This window comes from Micropterus dolomieu, linkage group LG23, assembly GCF_021292245.1.
Source record: "Micropterus dolomieu isolate WLL.071019.BEF.003 ecotype Adirondacks linkage group LG23, ASM2129224v1, whole genome shotgun sequence".
Taxonomy (NCBI): domain Eukaryota; kingdom Metazoa; phylum Chordata; class Actinopteri; order Centrarchiformes; family Centrarchidae; genus Micropterus; species Micropterus dolomieu.
In genome coordinates, this window is record NC_060172.1 from 34533448 (window position 1) to 34553118 (window position 19671).

Here is a 19671-nt window from a genome sequence, read left to right on the forward strand (position 1 = left end):
GCAAAACTGTAAACACATTGTCATTTACAAAGCACATGTAGCATTTTGGTGCACTTCAACTCAGAATGGCACAACACAGCCCCCAAAAGTGAAACACATGCAACACACTGTTGTCATCGGTAACACATAAGCACTCAAAATTGAACCTGTTTCAAATCAGTAATGTGTTGCACCTAATCAGTAATAAGGATATAAAGCCATGTCAAATCCAGATGGCATGTGTGATTTTCACAATAGAGGGCAGCAGCAGCCGCAGCCGCAGCAGCAGCCCCAGCCGCAGCCGCAGCCCCAGCCGCAGCCGCAGCCGCAGCCGCAGCCGCAGCCGCAGCCCCAGCCGCAGCCGCAGCCGCAGCCGCAGCCGCAGCCGCAGCAGCAGCCCCAGCCGCCGCCGCCGCAGCAGCAGCCGCAGCAGCAGCCATAATTTCCAATGAAATTAGAGCAACAATCATACACCATGTTCTGGTTCATGGAATGAGTATGAGGGAAGCAGGACTACGTGTTTAACCAAATATAAGCAGGTTCTCTGTGGCCTCCATTGTCAGGACATTCAGAGAAGAGAACAGGTAAGTGTACTATCATTTGTGGTCCCTCAAACTTACAGTAGAGTATGTACAGTTGTGGAACGTCGCAGTAAATTACTGTAACAAATGTCTAAATATTGGCCCTTTTCTTGCAGTATTACAGTAAAACTAATAGTAGTATAACAGTAAAAATAACCGTATTTTATGTATTGCACATATTTGGTGACATTTCAATGCATTAGGCCTGTCTGTACAATTCTAACAAGAGGTTTTATTTGCTAGAACTGAAAGACTGCCACATGCCGGTGGAAGGAGAGGTATGTTCTCACAACAGCAGGAGACCATTATTGTCAATATGGTCCTTCAAAATAATCTCATTCGTCTGCGTGAAATACAACAGCGAGTTGAGGAAGACAACGTGAACTTTGAAGGAATCAACAGAGTGAGTCTCTCCACAACTGACCATGTCCTGAAATACAACCTGATAAGTCTCAAACAAGCCTACAGAGTACCATTTGAGAGAAATTCTGAAAGGGTAAAAGAGCTACGATATCAATATGTACAAGTAAGTAATCATGTCCAGAGATTATACAGCACTATTGAGTTACTGTACATCTTTACTGTGTTGAATGTAATGCAGCCCATGTATACAGAGCCATAAAGCCTGGAATGCTATGTCATTTACGTTACTTCAAAAATTAATTTTTGTTCATTTCTATAGAGTGTTTCAACTGGATTCCATGGAGAGGCCTCATGAGTGCATCTTCTTGGATGAAGCTGGCTTCAATCTCACCAAGAGGAGAAGGAGAGGCCGCAACATTATTGGTCAACGTGCCATTGTAGAGTTGCCAGGGCAGCGTGGTGGCAACATGACCATATGTGCTGCCATCAGCAGCTACGGGGTTATTCACCACCACGTGACTTTAGGGCCTTACAACACTTCCCATCTTATAATGTTTCTGCATGCTCTACAGGAAGCACTACTGAGACGTGAACAGAGAGGTGATGAGCAGGCAGAGCATCCCATGTATGTGGTAATCTGGGACAATGTGAACTTTCACCGTGGTCCTAGAATTCGTGAGTGGTTTGAAAATAACCTACGTTTTATAAATGTGTGCCTCCCACCATACTCACCCTTCTTTAATCCCATTGAAGAATTTTATTTTCTGCATGGAGGTGGAATGTCTATGACAGAAATCCTTATGCACAGGAAAATCTCATTCAGTCAATGGATGCAGCATGTGACAACATTGGAGTGGAAGCGATTCAAGGTTGGATTTGGCATGCTAAAGGATTCTTTCCCCGTTGCTTAGCAAGAGACAGGATTGCCTTTGACGTTGATGAGGTCCTGTGGCCTGACCATGCCCAGAGGCATGATGCTGAGGCAGAATGATTCCAAGACATTGCTTGCTATTGATCTGCTGCATATATTATTTATGACTACATTTACTGTATATGTGTGCAGGATTGTACAAGTACTTCATAATAAATATATTTTCCCCCTGCTCTGCCCTGAGTGCAGTGTTTTGCATTTCTCTGTAGTGTGTAGTGTAGTGTTTATGCATTAGCTGGATGTGTGTGTTACCTGAAAACAGTGTTTGGTTTTGTGTAAAGATAACATAGTTCTGAAGCAATTGATATAGCAAGAAAAGTCAAAGGCTTTGACAGTGTAGCTTAAGTTTGGTGATTTGTGTTTAAGGTTTTGAGAAAGCGAGAGAAACATTTAAAAAATGTGTTCTAGTAATTCAGAAATACTGTAATACAGTACACGAAGCAGCAACTACACACTGATAAAAATAGTTTTGTTGTGCACGTAGTACAGTAAAACTCACACAGGTACCCAAATGTGTACAATATGGATGTGTGTTCCTCGCTTGTTTTATATGAATTGAGTTTATTTTGAAAGGGACTCTGTACCGCGGTCACTTAATGCAGAGAGACTCACTCTGTTGTTATTTTTGGAATATTGTGTTATCTGCCAGTATGTGGTGGTGCCAGAATTGTGTCAGTGTGTGATGCAGTTATTTTCAATGACCATATTTATAATGGCTCTGGGGTGAACAAACAACCTGTTCCACCAGATACTGGTTTTCTTGCAATTCTGTAAAAACATTTGGTTTTACAGCAGTGACAGATCCTTGTCATTACAGTGCATACAGTAATTAAGCCAGTACCAGAGCTGTACAGCACTTACAGTTACTTACTGCTTCTCATTTCACAATAGCCAGATGATACCTGCAACAGTATAGCAGCTCAGATTTGGTGAAATCCATTGCCCAGCCTCCCTCAAGCTCATCCTATTGTTGAAAACATGGTCAATCATAGTCGCTCTGATTTCATCAGTTATGTTCTCGACTCCCCTTCCTCTTCCTGGTTCTCTCCTTCTCCCCCATCCTACTTGATCCTGCCTTCACCTCCTCTTCTTTCTTCACCTCCTCATCCAAACCAAATGTTAACCTGTAGCCTATTTAAATGTAGTGCTCAAGCTTTGATAAGCTTTGGTATGTGAACTAAAAAAACAAAAGTGTTTTCCCATGTCTTAATGTGGAACGCCAACTGGCAAAATAGTGTAGCAAAATATAGGAATGTTTACAGTTTTATAAAATTACAAACTGAGTGTAAGGCAGAGAACGTGCATTCAGTTTGGCACATTTAAAAATTATTTGGTTACAAGTGTTAATGGTTTCAGAAATAGCTCTGTAAGAAACACTGTTAGTGTTTAAGCATTCAGAAAAAAATGTAAATGCCATTTAAAGTACACCTCAAATCAGACAAAGAACCAAACACAAGAACCTTCTGCTGCCTATGAACTGAAGGTGCATTGAAATGTCTAGAAACAGGTCTTTTAATGCAGTGATATGCACTGCATTTTATGCAATACATCTAACTTGCCACATGGGGGCACTTACAGTTCAGCTTCAAGCTGTAGGCCTGACCAGCAACATCTAAGGAGTATCCTTGAGGAAAATCTGCAGCTCTCTTTACAAACAAGTCACACAGTAAGGTCTTTGCAAGGAGGGGCAGGGAAGGAAAAGTAGTTTGAGAAATGCAGCAGCCTTTTCTTACATACTTAGATGTACTATCTCATCTAACTTTACAGTACTTGTCAATGTTTGTTCTCAGAGCAGGCATGTTCCACTGCCTGATGACTGGTGCACATCTGCAGGTTTAACAGAGATTCAAACTAATAAAATTATAATTCTGAAAACATTCTGAACAAAATGTTTTATTGAAGTCAAATCTGACCCATTGATGGACAGTTCCATTTGGAAATCTGAGAGTTGCCCATTGGGCTGGTCAACCTGTCTGTCAAAACAGCAACACTGGCAGATAATTGTCCACTGTTGTTAAATCCTGCACCAGACCGGTCTGCTGACTTCATGCAGGTGTGCATGTGGAGTTCTAAACTTGTTTTACTGGCCCTCCATCTTTGGTAGATTCTTCCTTTAATTTGGCAAGCTGACACTGACAGACTGACTGTTTTAGGCATTAAAGGTGAGTGGGTGGAACTAACTTATTCTCTATATAATGTCTCACTATTGCCATTTCTTGTACTTATACCTGCACTGTATATCTTGCAGTATATAACGTAGCATACTCATTTATGTGACCCTGCAAAGGATAAGGATATAATATTGTCTCATTCATCATTGATAATATTGTGGTGAATGAGACAGTAGCCATTGTAGTAGTGGTGATGGGTTTTGATACACACAGTCATTGTGGAAAGTTCTTCATTTCTTTTGTTGTATTTATTTCTTTTTCTCAATTGTCATCAGTCTTTCAAACTCTCTTGCTGTTGCACAGTTTAGCACTTATACACTTTTTTTGTATTCAGGTTTAGCAAGGTGGTGCGAGAAGCTGAATGGCTGTACTTACTGTGGATTCAGACCAAACGCAAAGCAACGCTTGGTGGCGGTGCAATTACATACAAAGTCAATGCAAAGATTGGAGAAACGTGATTTACTTTGGGTAGTGCAGAGGACTCGCTGCCAGTGACACAAAGGGATTCTCAAGGAGAAAGTTGCATGATGTGTCGCGAGATCCTGTCAGCTTTGAGATTGTCCGGACGTCAGCAACGGCTTCAGAGCATTGTTTGGAGATGCCCAGGCAGAGCAGAGGACATAAGAGTGACAGGGAGCTGTGGAGCAGCCATAGACTGTATATAAAAATTGAGGAGCGAGGGCCTGAGGTTTTGGACAAATAAACACCCGCAGTTGGACTGGTTTCTGCTGCTACAACTGCGCCGTTTACTTAACCAGTTAACTGCTTTTATGAAATTTTCTCCTTGTTTTTTTGAGGATTAATATGTTGATTTATCTTCACTCGCACTTTTCAGCAGCAGGCCACTGTGCGATTCCAGTTTCCAATGCTTTCACCCAGAGCTCTGTGATACTACTACATCATATTTATACATAAAATGGACAAAACTGGACATTGCATGGAGAAAAGTAAGCAAAGAAGGTGAAGTACCTGGTAAGTTTAAAAAATATGTGTGTTATTTGATTCCAGCTATCCTTGTACTTTACTGTGAACAAGTTAGCATGGGTCTGATCGATCTGAACTCCATTCAGAAAACAAACATTTTAAAAGTTGTTGTCCTGCTGACAGACCTGACAAAGCACGAATTCATATGTTTAACAAATCGGCATCAAGCTGTAGTCATTTTGGCATCATTTTGATCCATTTATTGCAAATAAATCGCACCAAATGTTTATTTTGGTTTCACACCGCTGTAGTAATCGCGTTGTGTGTGAACACTCGGCAGTAGTCCATCGATAAAACCCAAGCGAGGAAAGCAGTGCAAGGATTAAATTCACGTTTGGTCTGAATCTTGGTCAGAGAGACTACAATACCTTAAAGTTCCCCACTCTCCCGCCCTAGGATAGCTACGGTGGCTGACACAGGACAAAAGATGTTGTCGTCTGAGACAGCAGAGAGTGGCCAGTCAAGAAAGGAGGTTTCTTTAGATAGATATAAAAAATTATATTTACTTGGTTATTCAGTAAAACCATATGGTATTGTGAATTATTGTTAACTGTTCATCAAACGCCAACAAACAACATCAAACATCTACATGATGTGGCAAACTCCTGGAATACATTATTTTACTGTACTGTAATCATGCATTTTGTTATTTCTTGTCAGTGTTGGCTCATCTGGACTAACATACCAAAGTAAATGAAGAACATCTCAAAAACTATCACATCTGGTGCATCAAGTATGACCACTCACAGATACCAGGTCAATGTAAGCCTCACTGTTTCTGCACCACAGTCCATTATAAACCACATAATACATGAAGTTAACAAAGGCATTGTCAGGTGAGGATCAAGGCTCCTCTGTCTTTGCTTAATTAATTAGATAAGCAATCTGCAAATCTGCAAATCCAAAATGTCTTTTTTAATTTTTTAAAATACAACAGAAACACAAAGTAGTACTGACAGCCATAATTTCAGCTTGTGGTAAAATGGTGCAACATTTTTAATGGGCATTTACTCTGTGAATGATCAAATTAGGGCTGCAGCTAATGATGATTTTAGTATTCGAAGCTTCGATAGATTATTTCAATGATTCATCGATGCGTCGCTTAATAAGTACTTTTGCTTGCCGGCGGAGCCGCCCCCACCCCGCTGCCGGTAACGGGATCAGCTGTGCTTTATAGGTGATAGATATTTATTAGTCCTTTCGGAAATTCATAGTGTGTCATACAGCAAACATCAGACCAACAACCAGACAGGTGCTTTACAAACACAAACATCACCCAGTATACAAGTTATACTACACGCTCGTGCAGACTACATGGCTTTCAGCGTCGGCCGATGGCCGTGCCGTTCACAGTCTTGAAGTCGTTGTGGAGTTCACACTACGTGACTGATCGGTGACAGGGACACACACACTACAGGAGCTGACAGCGGCTGTGTCACCCGACGCTGGTCTCCAAACCACGTTTTGTCAAGAAAACACACAGGAAATGTGAAACGGGAAATGAGCGATCCTGCACACAAAACAGCTGTTTGTTATTATAAAGATGGCAATTATAAAGACAAAGAATCTGGGTGAAAGGATGGATTAGTACACGCAGGTAGCAGGGGTTGTCTGAGCTACAGAGAGCTGGAGGGGAGTTAAAAGGTGAAGCTCCCCTACACCCAGTTAACTCTTGACTGTGAGGTTACAACTCACGGCCCAAAAAGGAGAACAACAAATGCACGTGTGCACATTTTCACCTGAGCCATTATAATCATGTCGTGTTCACACAGCGTAAGCGCGATGTGCGACAGTAATAAATGTCCCTGTGAAACACTGTGCTGTAAAATTACATGGATTAAACTAAGGATCGATGCAAAGAATATGTCGAGGCATTTTATTCATTGATTTTATCGATTTAATCGTTGAATCGTTTCAGCCCTAGATCAAATTACACATTTGTGTGCACAGTAGCGAACCAATAGCCTACAAACATATATACGTTTTTTTATGCTGAAAAATTCTGAAAGTATAAGCATTATTTGTCACTTGATTGATTGGCACACTGTCTTGTTATCGTAATGCCATTAGCAGTAAAAATAAATGTGTTTTTTCCAGAAAAATGTGAAGTTTAGCTGGCTGATTTTAGCTTCCACGCCACCGTTTTATTGCCAATAATACTGATCAGCTGATCGTCTCACGAACGTATCAGAGCCTTCCATCTGGGAAAATCCACAACGATGTCTATATCCTTGATTCCTGCCTTCATCTGTCTGCATCTATCCCGACTTCGGCTGGCTTTATCACTTTTTCACTTCTTTGACGACAAAGATTCACGCTCTGTCAGCTCGTGCTAAATAATACGTGTGTTCCTCCATTTGTCCAAATTTTTCTTCTCTTCCTACTTCTAATAAACCAGATGACTACTCAGAGACTGTAGCCTATATTATTATTATTATTATTAACTCTTCTTCTTTGTACACATTCAACATAACGAAACGTGCTCTTTAGCGCTGTTTGTCAGTTTTCTGCTACTGTAGAAACTTGACGGCGTAACATAGCGACGTCCATGTAAGGGGACTCGCAGTTATGTAGATATAAATGGCTCATTCTAAGGTAATAGAAACATAACAGTTCATTATGTAAGGTCTTTATACACCACTGAAAACATAGTTATGGTTCTTATATTGCATTTATGTCAATAAGAAATATTACAAACGGGACCTTAATGACTACACACCTGTCACCCTGACCTCTGTGATAATGTCTTTTGAGGGCCTGGCGTTTTCCCACCTCAAATCCATTATAGACCAACTCCGGGACCCCCAGTTTGCCTACAGAGCCAATAGGTCGATAGCAAATGCAGTAAACAGGTCCCTTAAGTAGTACATCTTTCAGCACCTGGACAGAAACCTATGCCAGGATCCTGTTGTGGATTTCAGTTCTGCTTTTAACTCTATAATACCGGCTCTGCTGCAGGTCATGCTATGCCCCAGCTGAGCATGACAGGAAGCAGCACATGAGGCTGGAAAACATGTCGCTGACTCTCGGACCTCAAGGCTGCCTTATTTCCCCTCTGCTCCTCTAACCAACAGCTGCACCTCCAGTCACCAGTCCATCACATTCCTGAAGTTTGCAATGACACCACCCTCACTTCTTCATCTCTGCCTACATCTGTGTCCTGATGCAGACAGCATCAACAACCTGGAGCTCAGCGTTCTTAAGACAGTGGAGATGGTAGTTCCCAGTCACACCCACCCCACAGTCGACACTGGAGTCCTTCCCCTCTGAACAACAGCTCCCTCACCAAGAAAGCCCAGCAGAGAATGTAATTCATTTGGCAGCTGAGGAAGCACTTCTACACGGCCATCATTGAGTTCATCCTCACCTCCTCCATCACCATCTGGTACACTGCTGCCACTGCCAAGGACAAGGGCTGACTGCAGCGCATCATTCACACTGCAGAGAAGGTGACTGGCATTCACATCACAGTCTGCTGGTAATGGCACACTTAAGGCAGGATGTTAGAATGCAGTTTTGAACACAGCCATTGTTTCCTCTCCACTAGACCCTCCCCATTTCCACTCCGTCACAGAGTGTACTCTGGTCAGAGTCACCCTCGCAGCCAAATCGAGTGCACTTAGTTAACGAATAGGATATAAACACAGCAGCCAACTTTAGGCTGAGCTTCTCTCTCTCCAGCGGAAACAGGATCTTACTGCTGTCATACACTTAACAAATAAACAACAGTTTTATTAAGATTTAGGATTGATATTGAGGAAAACTGTGTGTTTTGCAATAAGGAAGCTGAAAACATTTGCCATTAATTTTATGATTGAAGTTATTTTGGTTAGATTTATAATATTCATAATTTATAATAAGACGTTGACTGGTTCAGCTATTCAATTACGAAAAAAAGATATTATAATCTTTTATGATAACATTGATATTGATTGTAAATTACTATATATTGTGAACCTCTATCTTATATGGAAAATATTACATTCACAAAAACAAATGTTCTACAAAATCCTCAAATACAACATTTCAAATATAAATCAAACATTACATTGGAACATCATGTGGGCTGGAAAACAATAAAACAGTTAAAACAGTTAAAATGTGTAAAGATTAAAATATTTTTCTTTAATTTCTAATGTTTCATTATGTGATTCCCCTATGTATGTATTTGTGTCATGTACTTTTGCTTTGGCTGAAGATTTCCATATGACATGAATAAGATTCAATAAAAACAGCTTTATTGTCTCATGCTCCGTATAGCGCCTTTCTAGTCTTTGTGACCACTTTTACATTACCTCTCATTCACCATTCACACACTGAGTGCCTAAGTACTCAAACAATAACTAACACTGACACACATTCATACACCAGTGTAGAAGATACGGAACCTGAATTGTTCAGTATCTTGCCCAAGGACACATCGGCTTGCAGCCTGGAGGAGCCGGGGATTGAATGAAATGCAGTTGCATGAGTAATGAAATGCAGCTATTTAATGTTACTTCATATAAATGTAGCTAACATTGCATAGCATTATTACATTATTACAGCATTATTACTGACCTCTGCTGCTGCTATTTTTATTTCTGATGCTACTGTTATTAATATAGAGTCAGATGGGGGTTGAACTACACACTTTACAATGCTCCAGCCAAACACATTCACTCCACCTTAATATATCTGTTCCTTTTTTTGTCTCATCTAGTGTAGTTACATGTTTGTTTTTTGTCTTGTAAGTTGATTATTGTAATCTTGTATTGAGCACCATGGGCCTTGAGAAACGGCATAGGGTTTATTGCGTACTCGATTTGTGGATGAATGACAACAACTGAAATTGAATTGCTCAGCTTTCAGACCGCAGTCTGAAGAGGAGATGTTAGCTAGAGCTAATTGCCTTAACTTATCCAGCAGTTGGAAAACAACAGACAGACTTTAATTAACGGACACGCTGTGACCTACACTGTACAATTACTGCCAGACTGAAGCGTAGCGCTCATGTTTTCCTCTGCTTTCACCGTAACCTACTGCCGCCTGTCAAGTGCTACCGTGCTGCACAGCGTGTGGGTGAAAATCATTAACGTTAGCTGCTCTTTGATTTTATTGATCATGTGAAAGTTTAGTAGCAGCAGTCATTCATTCAACAGCTGTCTGTCTGTGCCGAACAGGGAGAACCACACGTCTCTATTGTGTGCACCGCACAGACGTTATTAATTAACCTCTAGATAAATGATTGACATTTGTGAAGCGAATCATAATCATCCAAGTCCGCATTACAGTCCAGTATAGAATTCAATTTAAAATCCTGGGGCCGTATTACAGAAAGTTTGTATCTTAAGTCTTAAGTTAAGATAGGATTTTTCTCAATTTGGTGTTAAAGAAGCAAATCCTAACTAACTAAATCCCAGTGGCTGCTGGCCAATAGAGGGCGCTAGGGCGCTGCCCTCCCTGGTGGTGGAAACTTTTTATATACAATCTATGTGTGGAAAGTGTTTTGATGTTTCTTTTTAAAATAAACATTTTTGAAATAAACAGTAATTACCTTTTTAAGTATATGTGTGTTTAAAATGCACAATAACGTGTAATTTATAAAATATAGGCTAAATAACAATGTTTGGGTGTGAAATTAGCTTCCTGCTCATCCACTGATCTCTTCTGGGGCGCTGGAGAGATTGCCCCAGCAGCACAGCCAATTCAGACACAAGGGGCGAGTTCAATCTCAAAACGTTTTTCACCGGTTTGCAACGTTTTCTGATTGAACGACATGTTTCCTTGCAATGTTGCGCAATGTTCTGCAAAGGGCTTCGGGTATGTTTTCTCCCGTTTGGTGGGCGTGTCTCAGGTGTTGCCCAATCAGCTGCGACAAGTTTGTAAACATAACGGTGTTAAAAAGGCCGGAAAATGCAGTGCACTTGCGTACACCGCAGGTTGTTCAAGGCACCACCATTTCCATTGGAAAAAACGTTTTGCTACGTTTTGCCGGAGATGAACTCGCCCAAGTTATGCCCATAGCAACAGAAATTAAGCCAATCGGCATTCTCAAATCTGATGCCTGAAGGGCGCTCCAGGATCTGCCCCAAGCACAGTCAGTCGGTGGTAGAGGGACACGTAACTTGTTGACAAGATCTAAGCGGAACTCAAGACCGACATAAGCTTTCAGCCTTGGCTAGCTGGATGCAATGATTTAAATGCCTTATTTTGCTTCCCATGCTTGCTTATGAAACGGCAGGGACGGATACAACATGGACTGTTACAGGAATAAACGACACGATACATTTTAAGAAGATTAAGAAACATGAGTGTACGAGGGCACATATGGAAAATACAATGAAGCTAGCCATGCTAGGCAGAGTTAACATCGGTCTTGTGCGGCCACAATGAGACCGCATCCTCTGACAACCGTGGCATTTTCAGTAGATCTTGTTGCCTCGCTGGACAGTGTGTTGCATGGCCACCTTATGGCAACCGATTCCACTTTTCTCATCTCGCGAGCTAAACGGCTTTTAATCGCTGGTTTTTGGTAGTTTTTTTTAATGAAACATACACTGAAAATGGAGTAGAAACAACAACTCTCAATGAACTCAAGTCAGATGAATTAGAGGTGTTGGTAACCTCCGTCGAGAACGTTTGTTGATAAAGAAACTCATGAACGCGCATTGCCATGGTAACCAGTCCTACTCTGCTGAAATATAGCAGAATCCACAGCGTCTGCTGTCCGAGGGCACGTTAGCCTCAATAAGAGGGCATGTTTTTGCAGTGCTGTAGAAGGTGTGACAACAAGCCTGTCAATATTTAAATATGTACTGAAGCAAAATACTTTTCTAAGCTTAAATCTAAGACACAGAGTCTAGTTCATCGTTAGGATTATTCAGAGGAACTAGTAAAATAGTTACAATTAATGTTAGTGAACAAACATCATCAAACAACAAAAAAACATGACACACAAACGCAGCATCCAATACACAGCAGAGTAAAAAACTAGAGAGTTATTTGAAATAGTTTTTACAAAAATACAGTGACTGATAAGAGTTGGGAAGCGCAGGAGCCACTGTTATTCTCCAGGGCCGAAGTCAGTGCTAACTTTGGGGCTGACCTCCTTCACTTTATTCAACAGTTGGCTGCAACACACAGGAGCTCCTCTTTAGTCCTGAGAAGCTGCAGTCTTTTTTCTGCGGCCTCTGTAACTTCTATCCACAAAGTATCCTTCCCTCCCCTCAGGAGATTAAAGATAGAGAGTGGGCTAAAATAGCAGACACGGTCATCGCTGCATACCGGCATCCAGCGGAACATTGATGCTGTCAAAAAGAAAATGAGTACATTTAAAAGTGATGCGAAGAGAAAGGCAACTAAAGAGCAGAGGAAAACCGTGGTGGCTCCTCCTTTGCTCCCTCACTGACCCCGGCAGAAACCCGTACTCTTCTTGGGAAAGTTAATAATGAAAAAAAAAATAATAATAATAAAGGCTGCGAGCTGACATCATCATGTTTTTCATGTAGCCTATTTCTCTAATTTAACATCTTATATCAAAGACCTGCATTACTTTTGTTACATCAAGCCTTTGCATTATGTTATATAATGAGACATGATTTAGCGTTACATCAACCACAGCCTTTCTTCTGAGGTTTTGTCATCAAACACATCGGTAGAATCAATGAATAAGTTCTGCCTGTTGACATTTTGTTGATTTTGTAAAAGCAATAAAAGAGCAGCCATGTGGATTAAACAAGTTATTAAAGACTACCTGGTGGAAAAGTAAAAGTTAGGACAGCTAAACAGTTATCCTAAAGTTAGGAGAGTTTACAAAGTTGGGATGCTTCTGTAATACACTTTTCCTATCTTAAGTTAGGAAAGGAATATTGACTTTGGAACTGTTAAAGCCCCCCTCTAGTGTATTTTGACATTTAAGATAGAGTCATTTCCTTACAATGTTGATTACCCTATAGTTTGCCAAATATTTTTTGCCAAATAGCTTAATTTTGTGCTCAAAGTTGTAAAGGTTTCTTAGTTGTTAAAACGGGGTGGTGACTATTCATAGTTTTCAGTCACATGACATGCACGGTGACCTGGAGGGCAACAGACCAACATAGCGGCTCACACCGCGATTCCCCTGTAGAGACACTGCGAAAGCAGTCAAATTTTATTTGGATCACCTTTCACCTTAAGAAAAATTAAGATAAGAACACAAACTGCAAGTGTTGGGCGTATCCGATCCATAATTATCTGTGTGTTGTTGTCTGTTCTCATCTCAGGGCATCAAATACTTACACTTACAGACGCCCTGTCTTTTTTAGTCTAGAGGACTAAAAAAGCAATAGATTTTATTATTCTAGTACCAAAAAGTTAAAACTCCCATCTGCAATTTATATAATAAAATATCGATACTTGGCGTCCGTGTATCGATACAGTATTGCCATGGCAAATATCACGATACTATGCTGTATCGATTTTTCCCCCCACCCTTACTAGCTAGGTAGCTAGCTAGCTACGTCAGTATAAAATGCATTGACAGCTCTCCAAAGCATCTTATTCTAACCATAACCAAGTCAGCAATTGTATGTATGTACCCTACAGCGGTGCACATCGGCCGATGTGCCAGCAGCTAGGGTTAGTCTCCTTTGTGTTGCTCACATTGTGAGATTGCTGTCATTATTAAAAATTAAAAATGTACTGTTGAATAAGGTTTTTAATATCTAAAGAATAGTCCTATTACATCATAGTAAACAGTTTCATCTCCAGTGATTAAAACATAATTGACAGAACTAATTTTGCGCATGTGAAGAACGGATCTTGCAGGCAGTACAGATCTGGCACTTACTTACGGTGAGTTGTGCACATATGATTTATCCACACTAGCGAACTATCGACGAGTAAAAACGTTTATTAATTAACATGACGTGTTGTCTGTGTGTGAGTGAGTATTACATCCTAATAATTAATTAATTTCAGTTCGTGAGGCAGGTTTGAATCCAGCCATGGGCTTCTCTGTGTGGAGTTTGCATGCTCTTCCTGTGTTCATGTGTGTTTCAGTGTATAATGTTCAGCACACTGAAACTTAAGAAGACAGATTATATGTACATATTATTTAACACATCTCAGACTGAACATCAGCAGAGAAGGAGCATTATAAGCTTCGTAAAGGTCGATGTTATGGTAGGGCTGATGGTTGTTCCGTTTAGTTTGGCTTTTGTTATAATTACATTTTCTTATTTATAGAAAGGAAGGACTTGAATCTGTGGAGGCCAGCCATTATTAAACATCAGCTGCAGCTTCTTTCACTGTAACTGAGATGTGATGGTGAACCACATTCAGAACATCCATGAACACAGCACGCTGGAACCAGTTACGACATACCATATACGGTTTGTGGTTAAAAATGATTAATAGTCCAGTCTTCAGTGGTGCTGGTTGGTGCCTGGTTTAATTTAATTTCAGTGCCTCCAGAAATAAAATATTATAAAGAATTAGAAACAAATGTTGTGATGCATTTCCATTTATAAAATGGTCTTACAAATGTTCTATATGTTGTCTTTTCCTCTGGGTTTGTTCACACATGTACAGCTTGTGAACTGCACGATCAAAAGATCCTCATGGATGGATGAGGCAGTCAGTCTTTGTCGGTTTTTAAGGAGACCTATTATGCTTGTCCACATTTTATGACTTATCTACAATATCAAAAAATTAGGTTAAAGCATTTATAAGAAATCACTGTGAGCAAAAACCTCAGGTTTCCTCCTGTTCTGAACGCTCTGTTTTGAACTGCTTTTTCTACCAACGGCTCTGTTCTACATAATACCGAGCCAGAGGGAGCAGGTGTTCCATATATGGTCATGTGCTCCCACACTAACGGCACAGTGACACTCAGTCTGACTGTTCCACCCAGCAACAACATCAGCCAGGGGCGAGTTCAATCTCAAAATGTTTTGCACCAGTTTCGAATTGAACGACATGTTTCCTTGCAACGTTGTGCAACGTTGTGCAACGGGCTTCGAGGTATGTTTGCTCCCGTTTGGTGGGCGTGTCTCAGGTGCTACCCAATCAGCTGCAACAAGTTTGTAAACACAATGGCGTTAAAAAGGCAGGAAAATGCAGTGCGCTTGCGTACACAGCAGGGTGTTCAGGGAACCAGCGTTTCTGTTGAAAAAAACGTTTTGCTACGTTTTGTCTGCGCTGAACTCAGCCCTGGTAACATGCTTCAGGTCTTAGCCAATCACAAGACGGTGGGCTTTGGGGGGGGGGTCTTAAAGTGACAGGAGCATCTACAGCTTGTTCAGACAGAGGCTGAAATGAAGGCATACATGAGGAATCAGTACAGTATAAGAAAAAAAAAATATTTTTTTGAACTTTGAATAATGCAAAGCTGCCATACAGGAGTCACAGAACTACAATATAGGACTGGAAAAGCAGTATAGTAGGTCTCCTTTCACACAGGACATAAATGTGAAACCAGCACAGAAGTCTTGGTTCACGGTTTTCAGGTTAAGATCTTTATTAATGAAGGCAAAGCCAGATCAGTCCTACAATTAATATTATCCTCGGCCAAAGACATACTCAGTCACACACAGAGAGATTTAATCTGGTAAACAAATATGTCTCAGCCAACGCTTGAGGTGTGACTTTTGTTGTTCTCAACATTGCAAGAAAGTTTGTTTTGTCATTGTACTCAGTTAAAAGAATGGTCTGTGTGTATTTTCATGTAGAGCCAGTAAATGTTATTAAAATTTTTTTCCATTAATAAAATCTTGAGAATTGTACAACTTTGATTTGCTCTTGAGTCTTTTCTAGTTTAAAATGTTGTTTCATTTTGACCATAATCATTTGGTGCATCTACAGTCTTGTGTTTGATTTATTGTTAATTGCAATGTTAATTTATAAATATTTGAATACATTAATAGTTTTATATAAAACATGTTTAACCATTAATGCACTATGCATCTGTTCAATATATAAATGATTACAACCACCACATGAAATGTGATTAATTATATTGTCAACCTAATGAGGCTGTATAAAATGTGTTAACTGCCGTTTTTGTTGAACGTTCTTTCTCAAGAAAATGGGGGTGTGGATAATAGTTGGACGTAGTCAATTACCACGACAACCAAAAACTGACCGGCTGGAGTATTCACTAACGGTATGCTGTGTTAACATCACTACACTGTAAAGTTTAGTACACTTTACTGTCTGGCAGGAGTAGCTATTACTTACCCATGATAGAAACTAATGTGCGAGTATCAGCTGTGTGGTCCTGTCACGCACTGCACACGATAACTCCCACTACGTTTTATGGTGCGCTTACTTTACTGCGGGGGTGTAGGGGGTGCCTCCGCCGATGCATTGGTAAAATAGCCGTCAGTAAAATGCATGTTGCAGACTGTATATAAGACGGTGGCACGTGAAAGTGCGATGCGTTTTCTGTCATCTGTCCTCCAACACTGCACGCACAAATGCCATAATGAAAATGAACAGCACACTAAACCAAGAGGAGGAAATTAGCCAATTGTTAGCCAACTTTCTTCAATAACTATGCTAGCTAACTACACCTGGCTAACTACAACTTAGTTAACTTAGCTTACTAAACTAGAAAGACAAACCAACAATCACATGATAAATTACATGGTAAATTGGTTAGCTAGCTCACAACGATGTTTATCGATTTGATGCTCTGACTTAATGAGGCGTGACGGCGTGACAGTTTTTTTAACGAGACAGTGCACCTTTGCAAGCTTGGAGACGTATGACTTATGGATTTACTATAGTCATACGTGGCAACCCCGTTTTAACAACAAGCACAAAATTAAGCTATTTGGCAAAAAAATATTTGGCAAACTATGTGTGTAATCAACATTGTAAGGAAATGACTCAGAAAAATATGAAATATAGAACTGTCAAAATACACTGGAGGGGGGCTTTAATCTGGTATAGCATTATTCCTAAATTAGTTCCTAACCCTTATCACCATGGTTACCAAGCAGTTAAGATGAGGATCTGCAGGTCAGGAACTTTCTGTAATATGGCCCCAGGTTCTTACTTTTAGAGCCCTACACGGTCAAGTTCCTCCCTACATCTCTGAGTTAATACAACTTCATACTGCTACCTGTAGTCCGAGGTCATCAGGTCAGAGGCTGTTAGTGGTTCCCGACACTCGTTTTAAAACCAGAGGGTCGATCGATCATTCCAAGTAGTATGGCCTAGGCTGTGGAATGCATTGCCTCCCTGTCTACGTTGTGTGAATTCTGCCGATTCTTTTAAAAAGCAATTGAAGACTGCAATTCTAGCAAGCTTTTAGTTAGATGAGGAGTTTTTATGATTGTTTGTTCTGTTTTCCATTTGTATTTAAATTTTCTTATGCATTGTATTTTACTTTGTTTATTTGTGTATCTCATTTTATTTTTATCTGTGAAAGGTGCTATACAAATAAACTTTGAGACCAACCAGCATGTTCTTCGGCCCGCTACTGTCTCTACGGAGTCAGTAGCCGCCGTTCAGCACATTTCCTCCACACCGCACCGACAACAAGGCTACAGCTGCCTACATAAACCGCCAGGGCGGGGTGCACTCGGCGCAGCTGCTGGCTTTGGTCAGGCAGCTGCTTTTGTGGGTGCACACCCATCTGCTCTCCATCAGAGAGTCGGACATCATGTCGAGGGGGGCCCCTTGGCCCAGATCTGGCTCAGGTTCAGCGTGGCAGAGGTGGATCTGTTCGCCAACCGAGAAAACGCTCAGTGTGCCCTGTGGTTCTCAATGAGTTTGCAGGACGCTACCCCACTGGGGGTGGACACCTTCACGCAACCCCTGTGGCCCTGCTGGCTGCTATATGCTTTGCCTCCGGTTCAGCTGATCCCGCGCCTCCTGGACTGCCTGCAAGAATCAGCCTTGACGGCGATCCTGCTGGCTCTCAAGCGCATGGGCGCATCCTGGTTTCCCTGCCAGTGGCTGCTGTCGGGTCGGCCATGGAAACTCCCCAGGAAGGGGGATGCTCTCTCCCAGGCGGGGGGCGCAATCAGGAGCTACTCGCTTCTCGGCCAGCCCTATTGGTCTGGCTGCTGAGAGGCAGCGCTTGGAGGGTCTAGGTCTCTCACAAGAGGTGGTGTGCACCATCCAGGGTTCGAGAGCTGGTACCACTCAGTCCTCTTAATCCGCCAAATGGTCAGCATTCCAACGCTGGTGTTTGAACCAGGGGACCCGGACCCGGTGGCCTGTCTACTGACTGGGGTGCTTTCGTTCCTCCAGCTGCTGATGGACAGAGGTCTGGCGTTCAGTACGGCTAAGACCTACACTGCCGCCATCTCATGAGCAAACACCGTCCTGTCACCAAACCTTCATGACAGGACGGTGTTTGCTCATCTGTTGGTGAAGCGTCTCCTGAAGAGGGCTGCAGATGCACAGGCTGTGTTGTGGCCTGCCGCTCCGCAGTGGGATTTGTCACTGGTGTTTGGCCCTGACCAAAGCCCCTTTTGAGCCTTTGGAGATAGCGGACCTTAACTTCCTTTCGGTCAAGGTTGCCTTGTCCTTGGCTCTGACGTCAGCCAACAGGGTCAGTGATCTGGCTGCCGTCTTTGTGGCCCCTTTGTGTCTCAGGGTGGTGACTGCAGCTTGGCTGCCCTGCGCCCTAAACCTGCTTTTATGCCTAAGAGCATCACCAGCTCTTTTTGGTCGTGATTGATTACTCTCTCAGGCTTCCTTCCTCCCCCCTATGGGTCTGATGACAAAGCTGCATCCCACCTCCTCTGCCCTGTGTTCGCACTGTCCTGCTACGTGGCACGCACGGCCACCTGGTGCCACTTGCAGCACGAACAACAGTGGACAGTCCAAGAGGCTTCCCCTGTCAGCGCAACATCTGTCTCACTGGCTGTGTGAGGCTATTTCACAGGCCTATGTGTCAGCCGGTGAATTTTCCCCGGACGTCATCAGGGCGCACTCCACAAGGGGTGTCTCTTTGTCTGTGGCATTGCACGGTGGGATGACGGTGGACGACATCTGCACAGCAGCCTCCTGGTCATCCCCGTGCTCGTTCGTCCGTTTCTACCTAGGTCTCCCGTCTCTCGATGACTCACTCAGTACTGAGTATTCGGTCTGATTGTGCAGTGCGTCCCAACAGGACGGTGCTGAGAGCGACTGCTGCTCGCGCTGGCCCTGCCCTGGGGTCCCCCCCTCCTTTCCCCGGCCTACTACGCATGGGTCGGTTTGCCTCCCCCATGTTGCGCCATCTGTGGTTGCGCGTACACCACCACAAATGCTGCGGGCTGCGAAGGACTGGGTGGCTTATTATGTTGGCTCTGGGCAACATAATAACATTATAAATGGGCGTTGACTCATCTGGTTTCACCTCTAAGCCAATAGTGATAGCCTTAGAGGGCGAAGCCTATACAAAGTAGAATGGTAGTTAAGTAGTTTTGTGCGCGGTGTCTTCTGGGACAAACCATATTTGGAAGTTCAACTTCCGTCAACTTCCATCAGGTCTGCGAGCTGCAGCTGGACATACTTGGACAAATCTGCAGCAACGGTGTGATGTCATCATGTCAATATGGACCAAAGTCTCTGAGGAATGTTTCCAACACCTTGTTGAAAGTATGCCACAAGGAATTAAGGCAGTTCTTAAGGCAAAAGGGGGTCCAACCTGGTACTAGCAAGGTGTACCAAATAAAGTGGCCAGTGAGTGTATATATTC

At 42.2% G+C, this 19671-nt stretch overlaps 1 protein-coding gene across 22 annotated transcripts in view; it reads right to left on the reverse strand.

The window, feature by feature from the left end:
* The window catches only part of dlg2 (discs, large homolog 2 (Drosophila)), a 247198-nt gene that overhangs the window by 57670 nt on the left and 169857 nt on the right, over window positions 1-19671 (reverse strand). The window lies entirely within an intron of this gene.